Source organism: Marmota marmota, unplaced genomic scaffold, assembly GCF_001458135.2.
Source record: "Marmota marmota marmota unplaced genomic scaffold, marMar, whole genome shotgun sequence".
Taxonomy (NCBI): Eukaryota; Metazoa; Chordata; class Mammalia; order Rodentia; family Sciuridae; genus Marmota; species Marmota marmota.
Genome location: NW_026000005.1, coordinates 47,931,849 through 47,938,861, shown reverse-complemented (window position 1 = coordinate 47,938,861; position 7,013 = coordinate 47,931,849). Strand labels below are relative to the sequence as shown.

The 7,013-nt window shown below is 43.2% G+C and overlaps 1 protein-coding gene across 1 annotated transcript in view; it reads right to left on the bottom strand.

Moving 5' to 3' along the window:
* Positions 1-6,811, bottom strand: part of Dgkd (diacylglycerol kinase delta) — a 97,080-nt gene extending 90,269 nt beyond the window's left edge. The window contains exon 1 of the mRNA XM_048808765.1: positions 6,700-6,811. The gene's annotated coding sequence lies outside the window, so the exon portion shown is untranslated. The remainder of the gene's footprint in view (positions 1-6,699) is intronic.
* Between the last annotated feature and the right edge of the window lie 202 nt (positions 6,812-7,013).

Below are 7,013 nucleotides of genomic sequence, written 5' to 3'. Positions count from 1 at the left end.
CTTGGTTCGGTCGGGTTTTATGGCATTTCACTGACCCCAAATAGGGGGGGGGGGGTCCCACACGCAGAACTGCTTTTCTTTTTCAGAACCTGAGCCCTCGGCCCTCAGAGGTATCCCACAGTCCCACCGAGCTCATCCTCGCAGCTTCCTCCTCCAGCATCAGCACAGGGCCAGGTGAGCACTGTTAGTTTCCTTGGGCTGCCTTGACCAGGTACCACAAATTGGGAGATTTAAAATAAGGGAAACTGGGGCTGGGGCTGCAGCTCAGTGGTAGAATGCCTGCCTCACATGTGTGAGGCACTGGGTTCGATCCTCAGCACCACACAAATATAAAGAAAGATATTGTGTCCATCTACAGCTAAAAAATATTTAAAAATAAAACAAGGGAAACTGATTGTTTCACAGTTCTGGAAGCTTAAAATCTGAAATCAAGCAGTCAGCAGGGCCGGACATAGTGGCACACACCTGAAATCCCAGCTACACGGGAGACTGAGCAAGGAGGATTGCAAACTCAAAGCAAGCCTGTCTCAAAATTAAAAAAAAAAAAAAAATGAGCTGGAGTATAGCTCATTGATAGGGCACTTGCCCAGTGTATGGGAAGCCCTAGGGTCAATCCCCAATATTGTATAAAAGGAAAAAACATGATCAAGAGGACCATACTCCCTCTAAGGGCTCAAGGGGAGACTAAGCCCATGGCCTCCGCAGCACTGGTGTCCTCAGGATTTCTTGGTTTCTGGCAGCACAGCTGAATTTCCTCGCACTCCTTTCATATGATCTGTTTCTCTGCGTCCACATCTCCTCCCTTTCTCTCTTATAAGGACACCAAGACATTCAGAGTTTCCCCTGAATTCAGAATGATTTCATCTCAAGAAGCTTCACTGGTTATATCTGAGAAGAGTATATGGTCACATTTGAGGACCTGGGTAGACTGGATAGTAGGGAGACACTATACCAGTAAAGACCCCACTCTTGATTCCAAGGTCAAATGCAGCCCCATATGCCAGGCTCACTTCTGTCACTTCTGCTCAATTTTCTCTCACCTCTCCTCTTGTGACAAACACCCACTCTTCAATTTTTTCCATTTTTTATCTCCTTGTAGATCACCTTTCAGTTGCTCTTCTTCCTTTCAACAACTTAACCTTTCACCTAAGGTCATTCTCTTAAGCCAAAACAAACAAACAAACAAAAAAAAACCTTTAATGTCTCCCCTAGTACGGGTCTACTGGCAGAAACATTGTATTTGTGTATTTGAAAATGTCTTTAACTTCAACTCCAAAGGTCTCATAATCTGTTTTTTAACTGGAGCATACCTGTAATCCCACTGCCCCCACACACCTTGCCCACCCCCCATAGTCCTGTCCATCACTCCACCATCATCCTTAGTCCTTTTTAGTTTTTACTGAGACAGATCTCACTAAGGGGCTGAGGCTGGCCTCAAACTTGCAATCCTCCTGCCTCAGCCTCCAAAGTCTCTGGGATTACTGGCATGCGTGCGCCATAGCACAGCCCCACTGCTGTTCTTTCCAAGCAAGCCTGTCTCAAGATAAAATTAAAAAAATAATCAGCTCTGGGCCTAACAGTCACTTCCTCAAGAAATCCTTGGAAGCACCCCCCCACCCGCGCCCGCTGCCCAAGGATCAGGTCACATTCACCCCATGTCCTCTCTAAACACTCTGCACCACCAACACTCACATTCCCTGTGTAGCTGGCTTATTAAAGTCTGCCTGCTTGTAGCCCTAGGAGTCACTACTATTCAATTAGATATCACAGTGCCTGGCATAGCACTGAATCATGTCAAGATGTCAAGTGCTTGCTGAAACCAACTGACTCCGTGAAATAAGGAAAGTAACACCTCATCCTTGGTATTTCCACTGGTGCTCAGTTTAAAGATGTTCAATGACCAAGCATGATGGTGCATGCCAGTAATCCCAGAAACTTGGAAGTCTGAGGCAGGAGGATTGCAAATCTGAGATTAGCCTCAGCTACTTAGCAAGGCCCTCTTAGTGAGACCCTATCTCAAAATAAAAAATAAAAGGACTGGGGATGTGGCTCAAAGGTTAAGTGCCAGGGGTTCAATCCCTGGTACAAAAAAAAAAAAAAGAAGAAGATGTTCAATGCTAGTTTTCAGATTTGCTCTTATTAACTGTTCTGACTACCAGAGATGGAGACTCAGCAGAACCCACTTGAGCAGAAGGAGGAGGTGGTCAGGCAAGACGACTACTTATGGAGAAATCAAAAAGTGAATAATCAGGGCTGGGGTTGTGGCTCAGAGGTAGGGTGCACGCCTAGCATGCTTGAGGCACTGGGTTCGATACTCAGCACCACATAAAGTAAAATAAAGACATTGTGTCCACCTATAACTAAAAAATAAATATTTTTTTAAAAAGTGAACAATCAGAAAAACAGCAATAATCAAAACAACCACCAGATGATTACTTACTATACAACAGTAAGGTGCTAAGTGTTTATTTTTAACTGATTGTCCCACTTGAGTCTATGAGTTTCCATTACCATTTCTATTCTGTGGATGTAAGAATTGGGATTATTATTTCTTTTCTACAGTATAGAAACTGATGCTCAAGAACATACATCTAACACTGTCATTATAACTGACCAAAGAACTAATATTTTCTCTGTTTACAGATGAAGAAACCTAGTTTCAAGTGAGGTTCAGAAATTTGTCCATGATCAATCACAAGCTTCATAAGTTGGAGAGCAAGTCTAAATAAGCTTCATCTGATACAAAGTTCAGGCTTTGAAATCCTAAAATAAACAAGCATTTAAGACCTTTTATAGGACTGGGGTATAGCTCAGTGGTAAAATGCTTGCCTAGCATGCACAAGGCCCTGGGTTCAATCCCCAACACAGGGGGGAAAAAAATTTTTTTTTTTTAACATCACTTTATCCCTACTAGTATGGCTATAATCAAAAAGTATCAAGTGTTGCCCAGGATGTGGAGAAACTGCAGCCCTTCTCATATACTGCTGGTGGGAAAATAAAATGGTACTGCAAGTTCATAAAATAGACCAACAGTTCTTCAAAAGTTTTTCTACTCCTAGGTGTACTCAAGAGAAATAAAAACATGTCCACATGAAAACTTGTACATGAACATTCATAGAAGCATTATCTAAATAGCCAATATGCAAAAAAAAAAAAAAATCCATCAACTGATGAATGAATAAAATGCAGTATATCCTTACAATAGAATAATGTAATAAAAAGGAATAAAGTGCCAGGTGCAGTTGCACACACCTGTAATCCCAGCGGCTTGGGAGGCTGAGGCAGGAGGATCGAGAGTTCAAAGCCAGCCTCCACAACTTATTGAGGCCCTAAGAAACTCAGTGAGACTCTGTCTCTAAATAAAATACAAAAAGACAGGACTGGGGATATAGATCAGTTGGCAGAGTGTTTATCTAGCATGCATAAGGCTCTGAGTTCAATCTCCAGCACCACCAATACAAACAAACAAAACGAAAAAAGGCTGGGGATTTGCTTCAGTGATTAAGTGCACCTGAGTTCAATCCTCAGTACCAAAAACAGAAGAAAGTACCAATACTTGCTAAACATGAAGGAACCTTGAAAATATGCTGAAAGAAATCAAAGAAAAGAACTGACACTATATGACTGTATTTGTATAATGACCAGAATAGGCAAATACATAGAAACACAAAATAGATTAGGGTTAAGGGAGCCAGGAGGAAATGGAAATAAAAGTGTTCTAAAATTGTTTGTGGTGACAGTTGCACAACTGTGAGTATACTAAAAACCACTGAACTGTATGGTTTAAATAAGTGAATTATATGGTATGCGAATTGCATCTCATAAAGTTGGGGTTTTCAAGTCTTTTAAAACTTAAACCTTTTACCTATTTGCTACTAGTATTCATTTAACAGAAAAAAAAAATGCTTGTTTAAAAAAAATGCTTGTTTAAAGCACTTCCACATATATTCAAAAACAAAGTTTTAGAAACTTTTTTTTAAAAACTCAACTGATAGCTTCACAGAATTACACTGTTCTTTACTCAAATTTTAAAATACTATATAATGTGCTGATGTATTTACCAGTCAGTGTATTAGCTCCATTTTCTTTTTTCCATTCCAGCTACGTGGTCCTAGAATCATTACTGTGTATTATGGTCAAGAAATACAAATAAAGGGGCTGAGGTTGTGGCTCAGTTGAGAGCGTTTGCCTCATACCTATGAGGCACTGGGTTTGATCCTCAGCACCATATAAAAATAAATAAATAAAATAAAGGTATTGTGTCCATTTACAACCAAAAAAATTTTCTTAAAAAATACAAATAATGCCATGTGCTTGCAGGGACAACTTCAACTCTAAAGATTCAAACACTAAAACATCAGACATGCATGAAATACTAAACCAATAAATGGCCATCCCAAACCAATACACACTGAATTTTCACTCAAGACCTGGAGGAAAGTTTTTTAGACGCCTTTATAATGCAAAGATTTATTTGAAGGTTGGTAAAGCTTCTCTTTACAAAAATGCCTCAAGTGTGTTTCTCAAAGTGTGTTCCATGGACCATGGGCAGCTCTTCCAAAATTGTTAGAAATGTACATTCCAGACTTCCTCAACCCCACCCAGCATTAGCATTTTAACAAGATCCCCAGGATCCACATTAAAATTGGAGGAACGCTATCAGAAGATTTCCCCCCACCAAAGTAAGACAACTTGAGTTTTCATTTGACTAATACTCTGAAAACCTGACATACATACAGTTCTGGTGCTGGCCCAGCTTGGCCTCAGAGCCATTCCTTGCTCTCCTGCTCTATCCCACTGCAGAGGGGGATGGTCTCTGCAGGTCAGGGTTCCCAAGCAGGAAGGGTAGAGAAGTCTGCTGCAGCCACTGTGCCTTCCCAAGGCTCTGCCAGAGGACCTCTGTGGTCCCTGTCTGGCAGAGCCAGTTGCCCCTGCAGTCTGACTGGCGCCCCTCTCTTTGTCCCTCATCTCCCTTCATCTTATGGGTGGCAATGGTTTCCTGTTGATTGCTTCATCTTTGGGTTGCTTCACTACCTGCAGATTGCATTCTCATTTCTCTAGCATCTTTGCAACCATTCCCTGCATTAAATTCCCTCTGGTTTAAATACTTAAAGTGGTTTGTTCCTTTTTTGGACCCAGAATGAATGACACTCCATATCATCTGGAGAATTCTATAATGTATCACACATAGCAGAGGAATTTTGTGAATGGTTTCTCTACTACAGAAGAGAGCTACTGCACACACAGTATACTTCACATTTCCCACATTCTGACAATCTCTAACAACCCAGAAGAAAAATCAGCCCTAAGCTATCTGTCTGTACAGCAGATGTGACTGAATTCCAAAAGGCAAGTCCTCGGGTGTATTTTTAACACTGTATCCATCACTCCCCCTCAACCAGAACAGCTGGTATGGCAACTATTGTTTTAAGGGGGAAAAAAAAGAAAGAAGGAAAAAAATACCTCCTGATGAACAAAAATTGGGGACTCACACTGGAATCTCAGAGGAATCAAACCTCTCCATGCTCTTGATCTGAATCATACTTCAAAGTCACAGGATCTACCATGCACTGGACAGCACCTTGCTTCAAGAAGCAGGCAACAAGAGACAGCAACTCCTATCAGTACCAACCAGAACTTCTTGGAGATCTTCCTGAAAGCACATCTGATAACCACTCCCATGCCTAGAATAACTCTGTGATTCCCTCTTGCCCAAGGCCAAAAATTCAACCCTTCAAATTAGGCCCTGATCTTCCAAATTCCACTTGACCTGTTTCCAGCTGCTGATTCAACTTCTGACTGTTCCTAGGTGTGCTTAAACTTTTACACATGATATTCTAATGTGAGGAACCTCATCCCTCCCTGCCCAGTCTGGCAAACTCTATTCCTCAAACACCCCACTTTGAGAAGGACACCTTTATCCCTACCTCTTGGGGAAGTTGGAGTCTGTCCTCTGAGATTCCATAGCACTTACTAGGTTGTGTGTGGAGGTGTCCATCTCCCTGTTACACTGGGTGCCCTTAAATAGAGAAAATGCCTTTCATCTTGGGGATCCTAACCATGGTTCAAATACAGATCCATCTTTATTACAGGTGATATCCTGGAAAAGTCATTTAACCTCTGCAATTTCCAACTGCATAAGACCAGAATGATATGGATACCACCCAACTCAGTGGGTTATCACTAAATGAATTAATCCATGTAAAGTGCCTAAAGCTAACCCAAGAAGAGTGCCTGGGATCCGAAAATTGTTATCTGCTATTGTTCCCGCTGTTATCATTACAACTATTACAACTATACCTGGAAGCATAGGTCTTTGAAACCCACTTGTTAAATAACTGGAGCACTTCACAACAAACCTGTTTTCAACATGTTAGAACCCAAGGTTCCCCAATTCCAGGCATTGGAGGCTGACAAAAATAAGGCAAGAAATGGCTCCCACGGTAAAGGGACTAACTGGCCCTGGAGGGAAAGCGCACTGCAGCAGGATGAGAAAGCCTGTGCCAGCCGGAACTGCCAGGGCTGCCTCACGGATTCAACCTCTCTCAGCCACCTGTCCAGCCACCTGCCAGAGAAAACCCTGGTCCAACAGGGAAGGCTCACCGTAGCAAAACCATAAGCAGTTTCCAACAGGAACCACAACGGGTAAACAAAGGGTGCAACTTTGTTCTTGCAAAGGGACATGCGTCTTCTACACACCTCATATGCAGCGTGTGGACTTCTCCACGGAGAGTTCGGTGCCCAGCGGATGCGCACTTTCCCGAGTGGGGACAGCAGGTCGCTGGACGCGCATCCCTCCCTTTTTGGGAGGAAGGGGTGAAGGTTAGACCCCAGGACCGGGTCCCAGGGGACTTCTGGGGGTACCATAAGATACTGTGCACAACGCCCAGAGGGAGAGAGCCTGCCCAGCGCCCAGAGTCTTGCGGCCCCGGGCCTCGCGGAGCGTGCGTGCCTGCGGGGCGCAGCCAGGCGCCCCCACTCCGGGCCCGCGCGGCTAGAGCAGCGCAACCCCC